The sequence below is a fragment of the Pelophylax lessonae genome (assembly GCF_965119305.1).
Source record: "Pelophylax lessonae genome assembly, chromosome: 4".
Taxonomy (NCBI): Eukaryota; Metazoa; Chordata; class Amphibia; order Anura; family Ranidae; genus Pelophylax; species Pelophylax lessonae.
This window is the reverse complement of record NC_138771.1, coordinates 161,682,790-161,708,397: the sequence shown is the minus strand read 5'-3', so window position 1 is coordinate 161,708,397 and position 25,608 is coordinate 161,682,790. Positions and strand designations below refer to the sequence as shown.

Genomic DNA, 25,608 nt, shown 5'->3' with positions numbered 1-25,608 from the left:
AGCCGAGCCAGCCTGCTGCAGTATATGTGCAGCGGGCAGTCGGCAAGTGGTTAAACCTGTTTTTGTGTTCTATAGCTTATTGCAACCTAAAGGTTATAATTGTGACAGAAGTGTGAGCTAAGATATGCACAACGCAAAGGGTGAAGACAGTTTCTTTATTGTCAGTATCTATAAAAAGAAAAGTGTTGTGACAGTTGGATCATTATTGAACCAATGACCGCTATCTCAGCTCAGTGTCATATATGTCATTCTATATCCACATTTGTTTACTGTCCTTTTACGGTAGACTTTTTTTTTTTCCCTCTAGCATGTATTCTCACAGTGCCAACCAAATGGCAAAAAAACATATTTCAGGCGGGATTGGCAATTTTTTTCCTTTTCAAATTACAGTAGCTTTAATAAGCAGTCAACAATACAAAACAAAAACATGGCATTTTCATTTTTTGTTCAGTCGAGGCTGAGTTTTAAAAGGATTCTATTACAAGGATAAGAAGAAAGCAAAGGCAGAGGTGTTGCAAATAATCACTGATGCTTTCATTTTCTAACTGCCACTAATATGGAGCCTGATTGTTTTCTGTCATATACACCTCCACTTACCTTTTCTTATAGCTTTTATAAATCAGTCACTATTGTCTATTTTCTGTTTGAACTTGACCCACATGAGCAACTGTTTCTTCAAAACAAGTTCATTTTTCATATACTAGTCATAGGCTGAGCTATCCAATGGGGATGACTAACCATCTCCATGTACAAAGGAGCCACATGTGTGGAGTCCAACATCTGAAATGAGCGGACTGCTCACATGAAGCCAGTCTACAATACTCATGCCATTTATACAGGATATATGATGAAGATTAAACTGCAGACCATTTATCTTCATAAGCACCCTGCCCTTTATTAACCTCTCAAGTGACGAGAAGGTCAGTAGGATCAAGCGGCAATTATATAGAATCTACGGTGAAGACAATAAAAAAAAAGAACGTTATTAATTTTCATAAGGGATTTGGACTGGGGTTTCAATAACTTTAGTACAAGACGTGTGGATGTAGAAAATATACTACCTGATCTTTAATCTCCGACTTCCACTGGGCTCCTATTTATTCTTTTAAACTTTTCCTTTTTGCCTTTTGATTTTTAGTACATATGCAGTGACTATAACTTTTATGTATATTTGAAAAGTATTCTTTAGTGGAAATGATCAGATGTTGAAAAATATTATGGGGCCCTAGTATGTATCAAATATAAGCTTTTTCTATGTGGTTTGCTATAAAATTACTTATTTACCCAAATGTCCAGTTTTTTTTATTTATATTGCATGACTCCTGAAGACTTCTTATATAAATGTAATTATTGTTAGGATTCCCTTTTATACTTGGGATAGCAATCTGATATGGACTCTACCCCTTCTGCAGTATTGTTTCTACTATAGCCCTGATCTTTCTTGCCTTGAATTTGCAAATATCTTGTAAAACAAAAATCTGCTGACATTATAGTCATTTAGGTAGAGTTCTGGTAACAAAAACATACTGTTGGCTACAGGAATAGACCCATTTCACACTACTGTGAAATGTAGGCACTATGGCTGCGCATATACTGAATATTATAGTGAAAAATGATATACCGTGCAAGACATAGTCATTTAGGTAGAGTTGTGATGATAAAACATACTATTGGCTACATGAGTAGACCCATTTCACACTTCTGGGAAATGTAGGCACTATGGCTGCGCATATACTGAATATTATAGTGAAAAATTATATACCGTGCAAGACATAGTCATTTAGGTAGAGTTGTGATGATAAAACATACTATTGGCTACATGAGTAGACCCATTTCACACTTCTGTGAAATGTAGGCACTATGGCTGCACATTTACTGAATATTATAGTGAAAAATTATACACCGTGCAACAGTTAGTATTTAATAATAGTACTATATTTTGACAGGCTAGGCCAGCTTTTTGTGTCTTCAGAAAAGAACTGAAACCTGGTTAAAATTAGCAAACTGCCAGTGGTATAGCAAGCTAGGCCAGATACCTCCAGGTCTGTGTGTGTTGGGCCTGGACTCTCCTAAATTAGGGAAAGCTTTGCCCTCCTCCATTCTTCTACCTCGCAGCCTCACCTAGTTAGACTATCTATTACATGGATAGGCCAGTAGTGAGGTGCAGAACAAGGAACGCTATGCTCAGAACTTGTAGAGTTGGTCAAAATATGCATACTATAGTGCAGTGATGGCAAACCTTGGCACCCCAGATGTTTTGGAACTACATTTCCCATGATGCTCCTGCACTCTGCATTGTAGTTGAGCATCATGGGAAATGTAGTTCTAAAACATCTGGGGTGCCAAGGTTCACCATCACTGTTCTAATGTAGGTTTACGTTAGCCAAACCCATTTTCTTGTGCCTATAGTGGAGAAAGTGTGACAGCTCTTTTGGAAAAAATATTAGCAGAGGGCTTATCCTTGCCATCCAATCATTTTCCTATAAAGACTTTTCCAGGGATCATTACATAGACCATATGGACATACAAATGTTGCCTGATGTGACAAAAAAGGCCAACTTAGGTTAACTATCTCCCAATAAGTTGCCTTCGGAACTCTCCTGGGCCGGTGGTCTGCACAGAAAAAAATCCTGGTGGGCTGCAGCAGCAGATTGGCCAGAGAATAGATCCCACTGCTATAGTTCATCATGATTCAGGGTTCCCATGGAGCTCAATAGGAAGGCTAAACAAACCTGCTGGCATATGTACATGCCTGCTCTTTCATACCAGTGGTGGTTAGCTAACTTTACCTAGAGGGTTTTCAAGGAGAGCATCCAGCATCACCGACAAGGATTAGCTGTGACTAGTGATTGGTATACTATTGAACTACAGATATTACACCTATTGCATAAGGATAATAAAATAATTACCTGCCTAACAGGTTGCTCTAGTGAAGGGTAGGATCAATTAAAGGTTTTGTTGTATACTGGGTATATTCAGTAGAAATGAAATCCTTGTTGGAAATTATTTGTGCACAATCTGAACATTGATGATATGCAAAGAGTGGAGCACTGTATTACTGAATACTTCACATTTGGATTGACATTTGTTCTAGCTTTTTTGTGTTTCTTATATGTTTAAATGCATAGTTTATGTTTGTTTAAAATGAAATTGATGGTTTCTCCAATTTTCTATTTTCTACCTGTATCCTTTCACTCTCCATTAGCTTCACTACTGTTTTGATTTCATTCAACTTCTGTCTGCATCTGCCATACTCCATTTATCAGGATAATGATCTGTGAAAATTATATTCAGTGCTTAGAGTTAATGTAAACTAAATAAATAGCTTCTGAAATTAATAAGGTTGTTACAGCAGACAGTAGGCAGTGTTTGAAGCATTATTTCAGCATTTACAGCCCATATGTGTTTGAGTTATAGAAAGGTTAAAATCATTGCAATGTGTGCAGGATGAAGGGTTAGTCCACATTGCTCATTAACGGATATAACACATAACTTAGATTGCTATTAAATCGAAGGATCCAAACCCTCCTTCCATCTTGTTGTGGCTCCACAATGTTGAAGACATTAACAAACTTCAAGACTTGGTCACCACCACCGAGAATAGGCAGGAGCAATATACAAAAACGTGGTCCTACTGGAACAGGTTCTTTTGCTCTGATGAGGGCAAGGCCCTTCTAGAAACCTGTTCTGGGGATTGAATTCTCTTGACCTCCACCTTTTCGTTCTCCAGCATGACACCTCCCCCTCCCTTTTTTTTCCCGGTTTTATTCTGTATTTTCTCATTTTCCCAGTTCTCTAGACCCTGTCCCCTACTTTTATAGAAAATCGAGTGTCCAATTGAGCATGCTCTATGACTGGTAACTAACAGTACTGGAATAGAACTGGAGTACTGGAGATGTCTCTTCTTACTATCTTAGCTTCTAGAGGTTTTTTTCTGACCAACGCCGACTCTCAAGTTATTCTCCCCCCTGTTGGGTTTGATATTTCCATTACCTAGACCTCCCCATATTCAAGAACATCTTCCTTACTGACATTCAGTATATGCCATATATATCGGTACTCTTGCACTGTGTATATTGTGTACATTTTCTGTATGTCCCCCTCTTGAACAACACTTAACCTGTTATGAAACATTGCTGCTTATATCATGCACTGCTTTATCGGATACTTTTTTTGTATAAATAAAGAATTTGAGAAAAACAAAAAAGTAGACAATGCATGTTAATTCAGGGCATTTATGTGAAAAAGCACCATTTAAAATAGTGGCTAACTTGTGTGCATGCAATAACATTCATTAAAACACATCTGTGTGGATGGACCGTTATTTACAAAAGACATGGATGCTTGTGTCAATCAAAGTAGACATGTTTAAAACACATACAGAAGTAAAGTTCCATCTGCCTTTGATTTGGAGGCCACCAAGCTTGGTGGCCTTTTGTCTTGCAGTTCTTAGTCTCTGTGTTTACAATAACATGGTATTATATGATAGGATGAAAACAATGGAGATTCGTTACTCTAAGACCCCATTCAGACTAGCGCGACTTGTCAGGCGACTTGTCAGCCTGACAAGTCGCGGTCGGTCGCTCGCCATTGAGTAGTACAGGACCCGTTCTAATAGGAGCGACACAAGTCGCTCCAACTTAGAAAAAGGGTCCTGTAGTACTTTGGGGCGACCTAGGAGGGACTTGCAAAGACTTCCATTATGTGAAGTCCCTGCAAGTCGCGCCGAAGTCGCAGTGCACGCTGTGCACCGCGACTTCACAGGTCGCCCCTCGAAGTCGGATCGCCTCAGTGTGAACCGGCTCTAAACATGGTCGTCACTGGTTTCCTTTGTAAAATAATCTAAAAATGTCTTTTATATGGATGGTTTGTATGTGACACTTCCTCATAATGTTCAGTGTTATGTGAGACCCTTCTTGTAAGCTATTATATGATGTTCCTAGGATATGTGCATAACAAGTACTGCTGATAACACAACTACCGTATTTTCCAGTGTATAAGACGACCCCCCTATTACATGATCTACCGGTAATACTTATACTTAGGTTACCTTGGAGATATTATACTCGGCGTATAAGACGACCTCCCATTTTTGGGGGATTTTTTTGAGGTTCAAAAGTAGTCTTATACTTCAGAAAATACAGTATTTATCTGTAAGTGTGAGAAAACTGTATTGTCTTTGTTTTAATGTACTAATCTACCAAATTACAAAAGTTTTCTTAGTTTCTCTTTATCCCTAAATCTGGACAGTAACACAGCTTAATTCAGCTTAATTATAGAATAACATCAAGGTACTTATTACTGTTCTCTGTTCTTTTTACACATATTGATTCAGACTCTTCACTATCAAAGCATCTAGACTACGGATGCGTGTTCTACAGAGCTTTATCTATCAAGTGTTAAAGATGAGAGTAGAGGTAGATGTGACAGAGAAAATGAGAGAGAAGGAGAGTCGTCAACAAGCAAACCTTTTCTGCGCTCTTAACATTTACAGTTTATAGCTTTTATCATGTTCTAGCTTGTAAATCCCCAATGACCTATACCTTTGCACACTACTCTAAATTCTGCATATTTAATTGCTAGGTGTAATATTCTTCTTGTAACTGCAGCTCACATGATGTGTTTAAAGTATATCTAACGCCAAAACTTTATAAAAAAAAAAAAGTTTGTTACAGTGAGATACAAGTAAAGCCCCTGCAACTCACATGATGTGGTTAAAGTATATCTAAAGCCAAAACTTTATATAAAAAAAAAAGTTTGATACAGTGAGATACAATTTAAAGCCCCTGCAGTTAAAGTATATCTAACAAATATAGGACATTCCATTTGGTAGGACGGAGAGAGCAGACAATGCTGGATCTGGTGACAGAGGAGGTAATATGTAGATTAACCCTTTTAGGGGGATCAGTCTGCGCTATGTGATGTCCTTTTTTTCTTCCGCATACCACACCATTCTGTGAGCCTGTTAATTGGACAACATTTGGGAAGCCTTCTGTTGCTATACCTACCATTTATGCGCTTTTGATCTCTGTCATGGAGATCAACTACATCTGGTAAGGAGTATTGGTGCTGGAGTGCTTTCTGGCGGTGGTTCTTCTACTTTGGAATTACTTCTCAAGTGTGGAGACAGATCTTTATGGACTGCTTTCTCATATATTTGGGACTATACTAGATTGGGTTTAGCGCCACAGTTATTGTTTTTAAAGTATATCTAACGCCAAAACTTTATTAAAAAAAGGTTAAAATCAGGTTTTATTCCCCTCCTTTTTAAGGAGAAGTATAGCCAAGTGTCAAAAGTGTTAGTGTCCGATTTGTCCACCTCAATATAGTCCACTGCCCTACTGACACCATCCACTGCCCTACTGACACCATCCACTGCCCTACTGACACCATCCACTGCTCTACTGACACCATCCACTGCTCTACTGACCTCATCCACTGCCCTTCTGACACCGTCCACTGCCCTACTGACACCGTCCACTGCTCTACTGACACCGTCCACTGCCCTACTGACACCGTCCACTGCTCTACTAACACCGTCCACTGCCCTACTGACACCATCCACTGCCCTACTGACACCGTCCACTGCCCTACTGACACCATCCACTGCTCTACTGACACCATCCACTGCACTACTGTCCTCATCCACTGCCCTACTGACACCGTCCACTGCCCTACTGACACCGTCCACTGCCCTACTGACACCGTCCACTGCCCTACTGACACCGTCCACTGCCCTACTGACACCATCCACTGCCCTACTGACACCGTCCGCTGCCCTACTGACACCATACACTGCCCTACTGACACCGTCCACTGCCCTACTGACACCGTCCACTGCCCTACTGACACCATCCACTGCCCTACTGACACTGTCCACTGCCCTACTGACACCATACACTGCCCTACTGACACCGTCCACTGCCCTACTGACACCGTCCACTGCCCTACTGACACCATCCACTGCCCTACTGACACTGTCCACTGCCCTACTGACACCGTCCACTGCCCTACTGACACCGTCCACTGCCCTACTGACACCATCCACTGCTCTACTGACACCATCCACTGCCCTACTGACACCATCCACTGCCCTACTGACCTCATCCACTGCCCTACTGACCTCATCCACTGCCCTACTGACACATTCCGTGTAAATGCACATGCCAACACACATACTTTATGCGTTTGAGCTTTGAGGTGAACACCCCAATACAATAGGCTGTGCACCCCTATGTGCTGTATTACTAATCCTTATTCAGCCGTGTGCATGGTTCCATAGACAAAAAAAAAATTCATCTAATTTTAAATCAGTAAAAAAGCGGCATATTTACCCCTGTGTGCAAGACACCTAAAAGATATCACCAGCTCCTTTGTTTAGTTTACATTTTATATAACAGTGCGGCCATTGTGTTCTATTTTTAAGATTTTCTCTTATATTTTGTTTAATGATATTTATTACAGCTATCATTTTCAACCCAATGGTTCCTGTTTTCCGTTCACAGAAAGAACCAGGAGTAAAATAGGAAAGTTTCCCATTGAGTGTTTTAATACATCACCTGCTCAGAATAGGATCATTGCCGTTTTATTACAAATAGCATCAGCTGCAAGTCACAGAAGTGGAAAACCAGTTAAGGGAGAAATGCACTGCATCCATCTTTTCCTGTGACTGAGGAAGGGGAGTGTCAGTGGGGGCTTGTTATAGAATTTACGTACATGGTTTCTCTGGGTTTTGTCCATGGAAAGAACAAGTATAATAAAAAAAAAAACTAATTTTCTGCACGAGCAGTCCTAGCCATGGATGACAATTGCACCAGAAGAAATTTGCCATTTCTCTACTAGGGATGAATGTTCCCGAACATGGAGAACTATAGTGATGGAGTTTCTCTGTACTTAAAGTGATTGTAAATGAAATGAAAGTCAAAACATGTTTGTATAGCTATAAAAACACATTATAAATACCTTTTCCCTTTTTTATAAATGATCACATTCCCTCTGTTCTTAGCTGCATAAGCACTGACGGGAGGAGAAGCAGCAGCAGCATCCTGAGCTTCTCAGTGAATGGCTGTGCAGGGGGTGTCAGGACAGGTCTGATCATTGGAGGAGAGTACACTGAGTTCCCAACTAGAGAACTGACCTACTGATGTTCTCCTGCTTAGTGTGGTCAGATTTTAATAGTAAAGCAGAGGGACTGGCAGGAACTCCAGGCATTTCCGACAAAAAGGAAAATATAGAAAGAGAACAGGATAGTTTTCCATATAAGTACATGTTATAGCAGGCACATATCAGAAACATGAAGTATTGGGGTAACAAATGCTTTAAAGTGTACCTCCACTTTTGTTGAGAAAAAACATTCCCCTCTGGGTGATCTATGTACATTACAAGGTCTTTAACAAACTTTGTTGCAGATTCCTACCTTTTTTAATTCTGAAGAAATCCCTGTTTGTTCCTCTGTGCCTTTGTGCTAGGTGGGTCTAATGGGAGTGGTTTCATAATTATCTATCAGCAGCGCAGCTGCAGGACACCAATGAGAAAAGCAGCTGGGCCTGCATCCCTTTAGACATGTTCCTATTGGGAGTATCTCACTAAAAATGAAATTTTTATTGCAGGGGATGCCAGAAATCTGATTTGTTTCTTAGGCAGACTTCTGGGAAAATTGGTGAGCCAATCACACAAGCAGGAAATTATGTTTCTGGGGTGTGGTCAGTACACATTCTGTGTACAGAACACCTCCAGGTAGCCATATTGCATTGCATTTCCAAAAAATGACAACAGCTGCAGATTGCAAAGGAAAGGTAGTGCTTAATAACATTCAATTACAATATGATTTGTGTCACAAACATACGTGAAAGTCAAGCATTTCAATTCCATAGAGCAGCATCTTTACAGGAGTCCAATATCTCGTAAAAGCGGAGGGCTGACGCGTTTCGAGGCCGTGCCTCTTCCTCAGAGTCTCAGGTGTGGGCAGCTGAAGCCGCAGCGTCCCTCTTCGGGCCCTCTTCTGTGACGTCGGAGTCCCACAATGCACTGCACTGGCCCTGTGCGTCACTTCCGGTGCAGACGCGGCATCCCTGCACAGCTTCTGGGCATGCCCAAAAGCTGTTTAGCAGTGAATGCTGCGCCTGCACCGAAAGTGACGAGCGGGGCCGGTGCAGGCGCATTGATTCCTGGGAGCGTTGACGTTCAGCTCCCAGGAGTCATTGCAAACCGGAAGAGACAGTGCGGGCCGCGGCCTCAGAGGGAGGAAGTGGAATGAAGGTGAGTATATTTTCTTCTATAATAAGGTAAGTGACCAAAAAAAAAAAATCGGCAGTATCCATTTCTTTTTCAGGTTGCACTCAGCAAGCGGATGGCCCAAAATCGATTTTTTTTCGATTTTGAGGCCAGAACTCCGCTTTAATACTTAGTAATTGCAATATGTTGCACTATTATCACTTTCATGATATTATAGAATTTATTCTACTGGGGAAAATATACTGCAAGCATGTCATAGGAAATGGCAATTTGTGACACAGTTCTATTTTTTAGCCTGTGGCATAAGGATAGAGATGAGCTTGTTGGGTTTCTTTGAGGTGAAAAAATCACTGGAGGACATTTAGTTAATAACATCACTGTTCTAAAATGATTAGAATGAATTAACCGGAGAAGGAATGCGTTTAACATGCTATAAAATAGGGTCATGCTAAACATCTTCCCTTTAATGTTGTTCTTTCTAAATTAGGTTTCCAACACATAACTGACACTTTATATTGTGAATAGCCGTACTCTACATCCCGGATCTGAGTGCAGTGTTTCCAAAAATGATTGAAAAGGTGAAATAAAACAACAATTTCTTACTATTTTTGCCCTAGATTGGTAAATCTCGTAGACAACTTGCTTTTTAGGCAAGAGAGATTTGTATCTACTCTGGAAGTTTTGCATGCAAGGTGAAGTGTAATTATGCACTGACTAAAACATAATTTAGCATTATTAGTCACCCATTAGTTAGCAGTGTTGAAGCTGCACTCATCAGGTCTTTGAAAGGGACACTGTCATTAGGGAAATTATATGAATTACAATCTTCAGATTGAAGTTGCCATCCTCTGGCTCCTGGGCTGCATTATAGTTTCAGGCCAGTTACATCACTTATGCCGAGGCTGTAAACTTTCACCTCTTGACTCCAGGTGGCCTAGGAGTCAAAGGGGTAGATTTACTAAAGGCAAATAGACTATGCACTTTGTAAGTGCAGTTGCACTCATTTCCCCCAGAGCTTATTAATATATAAACAAGTAAAGCTGCGCTAAGTGATAAATGTGATAAACACATATAAAAAGAGGATATCCCTAAAGGTATCCAGATAAAAATAAATATAAATGATACAAGGTGATATCAAATACTTATGTGCTCTTGCAATTAAATAAAGTGACATCCAATAGTATCAAAAACATGAATCACAGTGTCCAATAAATTGTGTAAATAAAGTCCAAAGATGAGTGTAACAGTGCTCAAAAGCAAGCCTCCACCGTTCAATAATGCCATCACCCAGCTGGAAGTGAATCACGCTAATGCGCTTACCAGAACGCCATAAATTTAGGCATATAGAACTCGGAGGGTGAATCAACCAGCTCAACCAGGACCTAGACAGCTCCACTTAGACCGACAAGGAGGTTCCGCTCAGATCAGCCAGATAATAGACCCCGAAAATCCGGACAATTCATGGTCCAGCAATGGTCATAAAGGAAGGATAATATGTCAAAGCTCTCCATCACCCAATCATGTGCAAGCAAAATGCCCCCTTTTTTTTTTTTTTTTTTTTCCTTGTACCTTAGTGGGTATTCTTTACAAATTTTTTTTACCACATTTACATTTACTAAGGAAAATGGGTGCAGCTGCACTTGCAAAGTGCACAGTTTACTTGCCTTTAGTAAATCCACCTCAAAGCATGGTGGCTTCAATCTGAAGCTTTTTGCTTTGACAGCGTCCCATTAGGGTTGACCTAATGCATGAATATTATGGGATGAACTAGAACGTAGATAGATAAAGCTACTCTTGGCCTCTGTGTTAGTAGCACATGGTTAGGTCACAATAATACAGACTATGTCATCCTTCACGACTTAAAACAGTAACGTCACCTGGGTCTAAGGGGGCAACCACCAAATGTGCGTGGGCCGTCTCGGGGTGGGCAATTCCAAGGAAACCCACAGAAGGGAGCAATGGAGGTATTTGTGGAAGCCCGTGAGGGGGTTCAGGTCCATGGCTTGGGGAGGAAGGGAGAAACGTCTGGGTGAGTGTGGGGGGGGGGTGGTAAAAAGAAGAGGGGGGAGGGGGGGAGGTTAAGGAAAAGAACACGAGGGAAGAAACCAAGAAAGGGAAAAAACAAGGGGGAAGGAGGAGGGAGGGGATGCTTGGAAAGGGGGTGTGAGGTCCACGGTGTTGGTGTGAGGGACTCAGGCGAGATCTTAATAACGGGTTAGCTGTTGACTTTTACAAAAGTCGTACTTTGAATCTCAAGATATTCAGCACTGTCTTCCTACCTGAAGTCTTTAGTGCTGTCTTCGATACAGCACCACCATCTTGATTCAGGTGCCACCTGTGACTTCCTCATCAGTCACAGCCAACCCCTACTGTATATAAGTGAGATGCACTGGCTGGGGGAGACTGTTCTAAAGCATCCTGGCATGTGTGACAAAATGCCAGGAGTCTGCAGGTGGGATGGGGTGACCCAGCAAACCTCATGCTTGCCTTGGCAAGGAATAAGGGAGTGGGCACAAGTATAGCCTTATTTAAAAGGTAATCAAAGGTTTCTATACTTACCTTTCCCTCAATGGTTCCAGCCACTCGCCGGTGCCAGCTTCTTCTCCTGTGTGTGAGTCCTCGGCTGACTTTATTGGCCCGGTGTGGTTGGACTTCTCTGCATGCTCAGGCCATCATTCCAGCACACAGGGACAGTGCTGTAAGCTGAGTTGCCCATGTGCAGATAGATCAGTTTGCATCACCGAGAAGACAGCAAGCTTTGAAGTAGGGGCATTTTACTGCAGAAGAGGCATTGTTTGTCTCTTCACTAAAAAGCTTGTCTGCTAGTTGTTTGCTATAGTGGAGCTTTAGTTCTGCTTTACGATATCTTAGATATTATATGATCATTCATTATTCTTGCCATTTTTGCTCAGATGGAATGAAGACCTTTATGTCTATACATGTGTGTGCATTTGTTTTTCTTGGAAATTACATTATTTTACAGAGCAGACATATGCCCAGTTGGTTATTTTGAAACATTATTAAAAATATAGTAAAAACAGCTGCAGAAATAGTAGCAAATAAAAATGCAGTGTAATGGTTTGATGCGTGTTCGAAAACAAGACGAACTGTGACAGCAGCTCAAATGCAGACCTGAAAAGCCACGCTTGGAAGGGCCTTTGCAAAGTGATGCTAATGTGGTAATTGCAAGCAGTTTGATTCCTCTAAGCTGACTCTTTAAAGATTCATGTTGCACAGGAGAGCTGCAAGCACAATAATATACACACCAACACTTACTTGGATCTAAGGGAATGCAGCAGGCACAAGCTAGTACTACACAGCAGTCTTTATATCTCTACAGTTCTCTGATATTTTTTTACATAATTTGTGTACGATTTTTATTTATATACAAACGCACAAATTATCACCTTGGTCACCATTTTTAGCATTTGGTTTTCTGGCATTACTCTTGAAAATATTTACACAGACCTCCAGATTTGATTGATATATAGTAACTTATGTAAAAGTATGAGTCAATTAGGCTGGGTCTTTTCCCCTTCCGTAAAGTATTATTACTTATATTATTTGGAAGTTTGTAACTTGCACCCCTCCTTTTTTAAAGAGTGTCTAAATCTAAAACTGAAAATGTTTTTTTATTATTTTCCTTTATACCTGGTGATACTGTCAGTAACACACCTCCTGTCCTAGGGTGACAACTTTGACTCACTGCACAAGAAAGAGCTTTGTCACCCTAGACTGCTACTTTCAACCCTAGATTTGATCCTCTTCTTCATTTCTTAGAGAGATGCTCTTTAAAGCAGAGTTCCACCCAAAAGTGGAACTTCCGCTCTTTTGCTTCCTCCCTCCCCCCCCTCCGGTGCCATATTTGGCACCTTTCAGGGGGGAACGGGTACCTGTTTTTGACATGTGCCCTTCCCCACTTCCAGGATACGGCGCTGCGGCGCCGTCCCTCGGAAGTTTGGCCCACTCCTCCTTCCCCCACCGCTGAGTCAATAGGAATGTGCAGCACGCTTCGCGCATGCACAGTAGGGACCCGCCCGTGAAGCCGCAAGGCTTCACTGCCGGGTTCCCTTACTTGCAATGGCGGCGCCAGCACCCAACAGCCAATGGAAACATCGGCTGCGGTGCCGACATCGCTGAACTCCAGGACAGGTAAGTGTCCTAATATTAAAAGTCAGCAGCTACAGTATGTGTAGTTGCTGACTTTTTTAATTTTTGGAGGGGCTGGAGGGGAAAGTGGAACTCGGCTTTAAGGCTACATTTGCCCAGCGCTTTAGGCGAATACGAATTGTAGCAGCAGGAGTCTTCAAATTCTGCTGTTGCTCTCTGCCAGAGATTACCTGCGGTGATCACTGCTGGACGGGTGTTTTTTTGGTGAGGATATTGCTTTTTTAGCCATTTATAGCTCATTCATGTTTTTAATACACTTAAAGAGGAATTACGGGTTTGGATATTTTATACATAGTTACATTAGTCGAACTTGGTCCAATGTAACAATGAAATAGAAATCCTTGAAGTAGACACCGCTACTCTAGTCCCATGTTGAGCGGCTGGCCTGCTGCATTGTGAACATAGGAGGTTGGCTGCTTGGCACAAGCACCATTCAGAGACTACTTTGCATTTTCTGAATAAATGCAAATCTTTCTATAATTGGACATGGTGGAGAGATTGGACGGTGACATCCCGCTCTCCACTTTGTCCAGTCAGAGAATGCTTTGCATTCATTCAGAAAATGCAAAGCAGAAAGGTACTCTTTATGGTACCTGTACCAAGCAACCAACCTCCCATGTTCACAATGCAGTAGGGCAGCCACTCACCAGAGGGCCCGTAAGAAAGTGGAGGTCACTGGAGTAGGGGAGGCTATGTCAGTGATTTCTTGCTTCCAGGGGCATTGACCAGGTACAGTATACACATAGTTACATTGGACGAGCTGGACCAATGTAACTATGTATACATTGTAAAACATTTAGTGCCCCTTCAGGTCTTCTATGATTGAATGGTCTATTTCTAACCTTCTTATATAAATAGCCATGTTTCCTTCACATTTTTGCTTGTAGTTAAAGGACACCCATAGCTTTTGCATAAATAGGCTTTTATTTTATATTTTTTTTATTACTTTTACCCATTTTTTTAGTGTTTGTTTCTTGCTACACTGGAAAAAATGTATTGTATTGTTGATTGACTGGTCCATAATAACAGACAAACAAAATTACAGTTCCATTTGTAAAACTCGACACTTTAATAATACTGCACTTGAGAAACTATGAGAAATATGTAACCCTTATTCTAATACATTCTGAACTGTGTTACATGAGCAATGGTGAACATAATGCTTACAATTATATGCTTTTATTTTTTCAAGGAATTATATGATGTTGTATACAAAAAGAAAGTCGTGGGTTTTAAAGCAAAACATTGTATTCTGGTGTGACTGCCCTATAGAAGGCTGGTTTTAGGCACTGAATTACTTTTTCTTAGTAATATCACTAATGCTAAAAGCTCTGTGCTTTGACATATGTTGGGTGACTTTTGTAGTTCATCTAGAGTTGCTCTGGCAACATTAACATATTGTCTCTTGAATTGTAAAGATGAGACATCAGTTGAAAAGACTTTTATCAACACCGTCACTGAGAAACACATATATAACCAGATTTGTGATTTCATTGCATAATGCCCTAGTATGTCAGATATTTCTCTTCTCTTTGTCAATTGTGAAGAATGGGTCTTCCTAAATTGCTGAATGAGATTAAGTATATTTCCCACAGTAATAGAATTTAGAATTGTATTCTTTCCATCAGCTCCCCGGTGGAAGCCATGTTGACTAATGTTGATGTAGTAGATACAATAAAGGCTTTCAGGTGCATTTGCATATAAATTCTATCTGTATTAATGCTATTAGTTTACTTTGCATTATGTAGCATAGCATATGAAACTTTATTTATTAAAATAAAGCTATGTACTAGAAAATAGGATGACGTGGAATACTTTATTTTATGGGACAAGTGGGATTGAGCCGTAATTGGAGATACTATAGCTGTGTCTCCTGGGAATATGATATTCAGGCCTCGACCTATTTTTATTTTTCTTATTACCTTTACACAGGCCAGGAATAAACTGTACTATATTGTGCTACTTGCAGAAATCACCAGGAATATCAAATGTGATCTAGGAACATCTGGGTTGCTAAGGAATGGGATGCTGTACTTGCTGAACCAGTGGTAGGTGTCTGATGCTTAAGCCCCATACACACGGACTGAATGTCAGGAGACGTCGGCCGGTTCAATAAAAATCGGCCAACATTCGGTCCATATGTATATGTATGTTGGTCTGTCGAACTAGCATGCTTAAAATGGCAGAGAGTGCCAATCGGAGTGTTCTGGTGGGGGGGGGTCAGAACACAACAGCTCAGCGGGGAAGATCTTTATACTAACTTTCGATGGATGGTTAGTGCAGTGGCTTCGACTGGAGCTGTTCAGCCCGCAGAGTTGAACAAAAAAATAAACTTTAGGGGAACCTCTGATAACTCTGAGATCAGTGGAAGCATTCTAGTACTTGGGATATCTTGATTCATATATGAAAAGTTGTTGGAAAGCGATGCAATATGGTGGTATGCTGTTGCACACCTAAACAGCTTCCCTAATCCTTAACCCTCTGTAATACATTCTATAATATAAAAATATGTTGTAAAAAAAAAAATCTTATTTACTGAGATACATTTTGGAGTTGTCTCTTAACTCTAATATTTTACCACCAAGGATAAGAAGTAGCCTTACTGAAGAAAGTTTGTCAGATGGCATACAAACTATTATCTGACAAAGTGGCAATAAACTCAAAACCAAAAATTTTATATGTTGCAGCTTACCAATCATTAGATGTGGCGACTGCATTCCTTTCCTTTTTTTAGGCTTGTTCCTTCTGTTTTCAACTGGTGATCTGGTCAGTAACACACCTGTTGTGTGTATGTATAAGTACCTACACTCTGGATGAAGGAACACAGGGGGTACTTTTAGACAGCAGCATTGTCAGGCTAGGGGGAAGGAAGTGTTCAATGTACTACCAGATTTAGATACATTAACAAACTGAAGCCAAACTGGGATAAAGGTTTTACATAAATAAATAAAAGCTGATCATTGTAATGTAGCACTGCCCCCTAGGGAGCTGCTGAGAATTACACCTTGCGGGTCCCCTAGGTTACCATTAGCAACCGATAGCAGGCAAAACGGCATTTGAAAGTTCTTGGCTCAGACAATTTGGTTTTTTTTTGTGTTTTATTTTAGAACTTGGATGGGAGAAGGGAATGAGTGGGATACTCCAACTTGAACTATGCACAATTCCTGATGACAACTGACTGTAGAATGCAGCAAGGCTGCTGCTTCACCTTGCCACTGAAGTGAATATAAAGAAAATAGACTCTCACTTAGATTGCTCTTCAGGCTCTAACTTGGCACCCCCTTTCTCACTGACTGTGTGTGCTGACCTTCTGTCCACTGAAACGCTACTGGAGTGGTCCCCTTCCTGGGCAGAGCCCCGGTAAGCTTCCCGGTACTCACGGACACTGTTTTTCCCTGGGTCCCTCTGCTTCCACCTCCCTTGTCAGTATCCACAGGACCTCCTGGCTCAGCACCACACTTCTGGTCCACAAGGCCGACCACCTTCCTCAGCAACAGGAGGAGAGACCGCCATCATCCTCCTCCTGGGACCTGGTTTCCCGCCCAAAGACCCCCTGTCACATGTAGGCTTACATATCCCAGGATGCACTACTGCCTGTGCCAACCCTCTGAGACAGTTGCACAGTCTGTGTCACTGGCTGGGTTTCCTCCACTGTCCAACATGCTCCCCTATTGAACACACTCCCTCAGACCAAGTGAATCACATAGGGATACATGTAATAGGCCTTACTGTAAATCCTGATCCCTGATAAGCAGGAAGCACATAACGTTAGCCTGTAAGTCTGCTGATAAGCAGCCAGAATCAAGACTATGCTACCTATCTAGCACCTGACTAGGAGGGTGCTACAGTAAGTACCCCTGTCAGTGGTGAAAACAAAAGAAAGAAAGCCTAAAAAAAAAGAAAACTGATACAGCCCCCACATCTAAGAATTGGTAAGCTGCAGTATAATAAATATTTGCTTTTGGGTTTTTATATGGCTTTAAGTAACACACTTTCTATAGTGCTTATCTAACATCTTTTGCTTATTGGGTTTGTGGATGTTAAAACCTCACTAATTCTGAACTAAACATGTTCCTTTACCAATCCTTGAAAGTTCCAAAGAAAGTGGAAAAGTATAATGTATCTTGTATAATGTACCAGAACAGAAGGAGTGCCTAGTACCTTCAAAGAGTGAGAATGTTAAATTTCTACGTGCAGCCACCTTTTGTGTTTTGAATAGACAAATGTGTCTTAAAGCTGAACTCCAGTCAAACCGCTAAATACACAGATATGGTAGCTATTTTCCCTGTAAAAGAGTGTGTATATTTATCCATCCAGTTCACGAATAATACCAATTTCTCTGTTACAGTTAATGAATGCAGGGATGTCATCTCCCTAACCTTAGAACTCCGCTAGGATAAAAAAAGGTGAAGCAGAAGACTGATGAAGTCATCCTTCTGCACACTCTGCTATGTCCTCCTGTCAGAATGCTCCTTGTCAGTATATTTATATGCAGCACACTAGTTGGGCTCCTACTGCTGCCTTTCCTTCTTACAGTCCCAGTAGTGCTGTAGAGGGGATTGCAAATGATACTTACAGTAGTTGTATTTAATTGTTAATAAATATGTAAATGCAATAAATTGTGCCTTTGGATCATCCCAGGGTTCAGCTTTAAAGTACAGAAACAGTTTTTCTGAACTATACTTAAAATGAGAGTCTATGTGGTTTATTTATTAAAGGCAAATCTACTCTGCACTAAAAATCGAATCTACTAATCTTCCCCTTAGATCTTCAGCGACTGCACTTCCAGGTGCACTTCCAGGTGCACTTCCAGGTGCACTTCCAGTGCAGAATGGATTTGCCTTTAATAAATAAACCCATATGTCAGTTTTTATACATTTATCTTTAGTCTTAACAATTATTAACGCAATTTATTTCCATATATTTTTATGGTATACCATCTTATTTTTGCAATCTTTGGGACCTATCACATGACTGTTATATAATTATTGTAAACAAATCTATACAGATTTGAATATATGCGAAAAAATGTGCTAGCTCCAGGCAAGGACAAGTTGTAAAACATCTGGTTTCATTTAATGTATCTATTTGAAATTCAAGACATGACTTTCAAAATTATTTATCTATTTATACTGCTACAAACTTACCAAGATGAAAATGTAGTTGACTACCATTCACAATGTAAAGAAGCTGTAGAAAACTGAAATACATGGGATGAAGTTTGTTGAGGTGAAGTGTCTTTTTTTCCACTTGAGAATAAATTACTTGTTAGAATTGCCACTGAGAGGTTCATATAGCATAAAATTGGTCATACACGAGGACATTTGGCTGCTCCAGCAGGGACGGGACACATTTTCGATCAGTGTGTAAGCTCCCCTGCTCAGCAGAAATCAAATGTTTAATTGGCTGTTGGGACATTTTGATATAATTTCCATCAGCAGCCATAGCCAATCAGTTGACGTAATGTCCCGGTGGGGGGATTCCTCCTTCCATCTCATTTTGTGGATGGAGGAATCTGTTAGGTTTTTTTTTTTTGGCTGTAAAAAATAAACGACTATATCTGGAAAGCTTAGAAAGTTTATGGACCTAAGCTCAGCAGTTTCAAGTGAGCTTCCTAGGTGCACAGAATGTTACCCAGTAAATAGTTCAATCCGGTAGAAGCACAACCAGACATACGACTTTTGGATTTAATTGTAACTATTAATTAAAGGCATGGTAAACCTTCCTACCTGCACCTTGTGTTTTTCACCTGCATAAGATGTGTATTGATCATGTAGTTTCATGTGTGATTTGTTGTCCAGCCTGTATTAGAGTAAATATTCACACTCCTGTTTTAATAGTTTTTGTTTGTGTTGAAACATGAGACATTTGGGGTGGCTCTGCACAGGTTACTTGCATGACCTCTGTCTGTAATGTGAGAACTGAAACTTCCTGTGAAAAAACTACATATCCCACAATTCCTGGATTTCTCAGTCTAGTGTTCATGCAGGAGAGAGCTGCATAGTAATTGGATATAGACAGACATAAGTAGGCAGAGTATTCATAGACACACAGAGAGCTCACTCATGCAGCTCAGAGATGAAGTGTTTCATCAAATTAGCACTCTCACATTTGGGATGCCACACAGAGAGTATAGTGAGACATGCATTGGGCATTGTGTAACCCAGAACTGGAAGTTGTCTTGGCTCCTTGATGCATAGGGAACAGCTAGCTTGAGAAATACATGGACATGCAGAATCAATCTGCTATGCTGCTACAAACTGTGCAGCAACATGTGATCTCATGTTTACAAGGTATGGAAAACCAACAGCACAGGCAATATAACTACACTAATACCTAGTTATGCCTTTAAATTAACCAGACAAAATGGGATAGGGGTTTAAAGTGAATATATTTCTTCCTAAGCATTATCTGTGTATTTTTTTATTTGCAATGGATACAAGGGAAAGGGGTCCAAAAGTGCTAGTTTACTTTGGCCTATGGGGCTCCCCTAAATTAACATTCTAACAATGATTGCCATACAATACAATTCTAACAATGATTGCCATACAATACAATTTGGTTTTTAGCTTTCAGGTCTGTATACCTGGTGTGTCAGGCTGGTATACTTTTAGGGAACCTGGGGTTTGTTGTTACTAGCTAATGATGGTGTGAACATCTCTTTGACAGTTTTCACCTGCTTTCTGAAGACTAATATTAAAGTGGTTCTAAAGCCTTAAGGTTAAACCTTCTGTGCTGCAGAATCCCTCCAGCCCCCTCTTATTCTTACCTGAACCTGATCCGATCCAGCAATGTGCACAAGAACACCTGTCTCCCTCCACCCTTGGCAGATTGATAGCAGCAACAGCCATTGTGGGGGGGGGGGGGGCAGGGCTGTGCCACCCGCTCTGTTTAAATAGACATAGACAGGATGGCTCAGGAGTGAGCCCACATGAGCTGCCTTCCATGGGGGAAAGCAGCCTTCCATGGGTGCACTTGCCCAGAAGGAGGAGCCTGGAGTGCCAGTGAGAGACCCCTGGGCTGCGCTGTGCAAAACCATTGCACAGAGCAGGTCATTTTGACATGTTTGTTATTTTACAAGATACATGCACTGCAAAGTGAGGTGCAATCGGTATCTCTTAGTCCCATAATCAATTAAAAAACAGAAGAACAAAAGGGAAGAATTGTCCCAAGGGACTTTAAAGAGAGAAACCGCAGATCACAGGATATATATTAAAATACAAAATAATTGTATTAATCCAATACAGTCATATTAACATGAGAACAAACATCATTACGAAAAATTCTAGCAGGTGCAATAATAAAAAAACATTATTTTATTATTGCACCTGCTTGAATTTTTCATAATGATGTTTCTGCTTTTAATGTATGTTAATATGACTGTATTGGAATAATAAAATTCTTTTGTATTTTTATTTATATCCTGTGGACTGCAGTTTCTCTCTTTAAAATCCCTTGGGCCAATTTCCTTATGTTTGTTATTTTAATTAAAAAAAAAAATGAAGCTTTAGGGTCACTTTGTTCTCTATGAGGAATGCATGTTACCACAGTGCACAGCGGACCAGAAATGTATACAACTGCATGTTCGGAGCTGCAATATAACGCATCATACACTGCACTAACCTCTGCCTATCATAAAATAAAGCAGAGGTTATCATACAACCTCATCATACAGCTCAAAGTGGGTACTGGAATGAAGACTTGAAGATTGAAGTCCTGGGACAAAAAAAAATCATAGGCTATTTGTTTTACTGATCACCCCCAAAAAATGTGGATAGATTGATAACAACCTGTTTTTCAAATGCAACACTTTTTGTGCCTATTTAGAATTTATGCATAATTAAAGTGTATACAGTACATCGCCAAACCTGTTCTGTGCCGAGGTGGGCATATTAGGCCATTGGATTATAATGATCACTAGGTTTAGGATCCTTTGTATAAAAATAAATATTTCATTTCAAATGCCCCCCTTTATAGCCTAGAAATGGGGAAGTCAAAGAATGAAGTAGAGAGCCCTTAAAATCTGCCCATAGAAGGTGAGAAAAAATACTTTAATACCAACGTGGGTAAATGTAAAGTGATCTCCTCTTTCCAGTTTAGACAGTGAGTACCGAAATATTTGCCTTGGGCACGGAAAAAAAGCATGTTATTGCAAAGAGTCTCTTCTGTCCCTGGACAATAAGCAAAATGGAGGATTCCCATAACCAACGTGCTTCAACTATAACCTGGTCTATATTTTGCTGGTGTCATCAGTTATATTAATCCATTTTTTATATAAGAAAACCAACAGTAGAAATCTGATCTAAACAACATTGACTTGAGACTTGATCAGGCCATTAGGGACTTGCAGCACACCTGGCAATAAAGTTATTTTTTACCTTCAATAAAAGTAAAGTAAAGGCAGTTTGTTTATACCTTCAGCGAGGGTAAAAAACCTTTATCCAATAGTGTAATATACACACGTTTTTAAAAGTTGTTAAAAGCACAGGAAATCCAACTCCCAGCTGGCTTAGCGCAGTAATGCAAACCTAGTTTCTAGGCAACGAACCCTACTGACCTCCATCTTGCGGTAGAAATTCATTATATAAAATGCAGCAGAATGAGCTAATATTTAGCTGTCCCTACACATTTTTATTGTTAATTGCAGGCTGTCTTTGCCAGACTTGGATTTCAAGGGCAAGGGTGCAAACAACTTTTAAGAGATGGTGAAACTTAGAAGACAGGAACATTTTATATGCCTTTAGCACATTTTATGGTGTCGAGTGCTGCACAGTAAGTGATATTTTAAATTCATATAGCATAAATGTGTTAGCAAGACATTAAACGTGCAGTAAAAATGTTATTGCTTACTCTGCCTTAAAATGAACAGTTATATCTTTGTTGCCATGATGAATTTATACAAATCATACTGGTTTTCTAAAAATTATTAGAGCCAGCGAACACATGTTAATGTGTTCCCCAGCTGCAGCAACTCTAGGTTATATAGGAATAGCCGGGTTTTGACCATGAGTGGCGAATCGTTTTTTTTTTTTTGTATTCCTTACGTTTAACATGGAGCTAAACCTGTTATTTCAAGTGTAACCCTCAGCATTTATAGCCACGGTTGTATTAAAACACCAATATAAAGCAATAGGGGACATACTAAAGCTGATGTGTAAAAAGCAGAGGAATAAATACTGGCCAAGGGAACCATTTATGGCGACCACACACATTGCAATCTGATTGCTTAGAATTTACCAATAATTACACAGTGCGAGTGTAATAACACATCCAATTTCTTTTCACTCAAATAGATCAGCACAAATGGCCAATAACTATCAAATACAAGTGCCTACCATATCACATCCAAGTAAAATCTAAATGCAGGGAAAGAGGAAAAACTGCTCTGGTGTGTAGATGTCCAGACAATCAAATAGGGTGCTGGTTAGGTCCGCAATCCCGGCAGCTGTACAGATAGAAGTTAGGCAAGCGCACTCCAACTTGAGAGTTTGAAATAAATAAAATCCATTTATTGAAGATTCAAATAATCCATAGTGACAAAAATCAGAGACAGAGGACAAACACGGTTGACGCGTTTCACGAAATCATATTCGCTTAGTCATAACCATTGTTATGACTAAGCGAATATGATTTTGTGAAACGCGTCAACCGTTTTTGTCCTCTGTCTCTGATTTTTGTCACTATGGATTATTTGAATCTTCAATAAATGGATTTTATTTATTTCAAACTCTCAAGTTGGAGTGCGCTTGCCTAACTTCTATCTGTAAAATCTAAATGCCTGTGACCAGCTTTAGAGCTGGTGATCACAGTCAATTATTTAAAGGATAAGTTCACCTTTCATAACACGTTACATTATGGTAGCACCAGCCCCTGCACCCCCCCTGATCTCCCATTGTGACAGCGAGTCCTCTGGAGTCCCCTGCCAATGTCCTCTTCTTCTTTTGCCTGCCCCTAGCAAGCTATGCGCTAAGGGGGTATCTGTGCGGACATGCTAACGAGCTTGGCTATGTAGGTCCACAGGCACAAGCAGGGTCTCTCAGCCACATACCTTGCTCACAGTATTTGATTGACAGCAGCAGGAACCTATAGTTCTCACTGGTCTTGGAGTCTCCTGTGGGACTAGGAAGAGAGAGCAGTGCTGGTGCAGAAGAGCAGTGCTGGTGCAGACAGGGCAGTGCTGGATCAGTGGAGGAGTCAGGCAATTGTTGAGGGATTGGGGAGGGGGGTTGAAACAGGCAGTGGACTGTTTTTTTACCTTAATGCATGGAATTCTTGTTTTTTTTTTTTTTTTAACCACTTTAATCCCCTTCCCTACTATGCCTTCCTTACTATACCTACTGTGAACCATTTGGTTAAATAATTTCTGAAATTGTTCATTTCAAGTTTTATAATATTTGGTTACAGAATACAGATCCAGTAGTTTGTATTTTTTTGTTTTATAAGATTGTGCTAATTGAGTTTTGTTCTTGTTTAACATGATGCTATTAATTGGGTATTCAGTTTTTCATGTTGTGGTTTATACATTAAGCGCCCTAGGCAGAGAAGCCCACAAGCTTTTGCTCTGCCATTTAATGGGGTAGAAAGTGAATATTACACATGTTAAAACAGCAGGGAGCAAATGTGACAATCATAGACAATCATCAGAATGGAAATGAGGGAGCAGAAGGCCACAGCATAAACAATATAATTAAGCCTTAGCTGACACCAATTGTGGTAAAGGGATGCAATGTGTCAGGTATTATGGACGTCCTTGTTCTGACTGTCATTGACCTCCTATTAACATCATGCATCTTTTATAGCTGCCCAGCCATGACAAACTGTGCTAGAAAGCAATTTTCTATTACTATTTTATTTATGTGTATTTAGCTTATTTCTTTTCTTATTTTTAAAACTGCATTTTAAATCCATTACATCTTAAAATGTGTTTACCAAACTTCTAATTTATACAGAGCGAGGACCTCTTGTAAAATAGGGAGGGTGTGTATGTGTATAGAGACACCAACACTATTTTTAAGAAGGAATGGCTTTGGTGTTTATAATGTATCTAATATTTATTTATGTAAAGTGGCTTTTGCAGTCAGCATTCTATGAATATGCTGCTGTAGTGTGTGTTATTGATTGTTTGATGATAATATGTGGTGGAACAATAGTGATCACAATAAGTACAGCTATGCTGGGATCATGGTGGGAGTGTAACACAGTGGGGTTGACTTACTAAAGGTTCAGAGACTTTTCAATTTCCAAAGTCAATGAGCACTGTTTTTTCTAGATAAAGTGGAGCAATGATCACGTCAATCATCTACTTACCGGTATATGTAGAAAAATGTCCTTTTTTAATTTATTTATTTATTTTATTTCTCTTGCACAGGATTGGGTTTTCAATGTGAAAACAGTTTTAAATATTTGACCGAGTGCAATGTATATTCACATTGCTCAGTGAACAGTATGTAGAACTGATTTTTCCTCTTACTTTGGGGTATCTATCAACCTTTGTTTCTATTTTGGGTTTCTGAAAATCAGAGTTGTCACATTGTACATTTATAATGCCAAAAAAGGTTTTCGGCTATAGATGCACTTTAAAGGAATGCACAAATATGAGTAAGTATTTTATTTTTAAAAGCAAACTAAATTAAATTCAGTGTCTTACTTTTCAAGATACTGGTTTGTCCATTGATATTTGATCTTCCCAGCCATTGAAAAGCTATTGATGACACAAGTGCCATATATATATATATATATATATATATATATATATATATATATATATATATATATATATATATATATATATATATATATATTTCATATGAGATCTCCTCTTTATCATATTAAACATACAGTATATCAATAATGTAGATTCACAGATGAGCTCAAAACACACCAATTTGTTTCCCAAAGTGTATATACAACCTCATCATTGTCATGACTTTTTTCCACTGCAACAAAAGTATTTTGGGGGTTGTTAGTAGGCTCTTAATCATGTTCTGCATCAAGATCCTATGCATGCTCACTGTCCAGGGCCATCTTTAACACAGGGCAAATGGGGAAGCTGCCCTGGGCCCAGTCATTGTTGTAGGACCCAAAGCAGCTGCCCCTTGAGCCTGCACTGCCTGCAAATAGTTGACAAGTGAATTTGGGAGGACCCAAAAAAATTTTTGCGCAGGGTCCAATCAATAATAAAGAAGACCCTGTTACTGTCAGTTA

At 40.0% G+C, this 25,608-nt stretch overlaps 1 protein-coding gene across 3 annotated transcripts in view; it reads left to right on the top strand.

Annotated features, from left to right (window-relative positions):
* The window catches only part of PLXNA4 (plexin A4), a 965,210-nt gene that overhangs the window by 318,602 nt on the left and 621,000 nt on the right, over window positions 1-25,608 (top strand). The window lies entirely within an intron of this gene.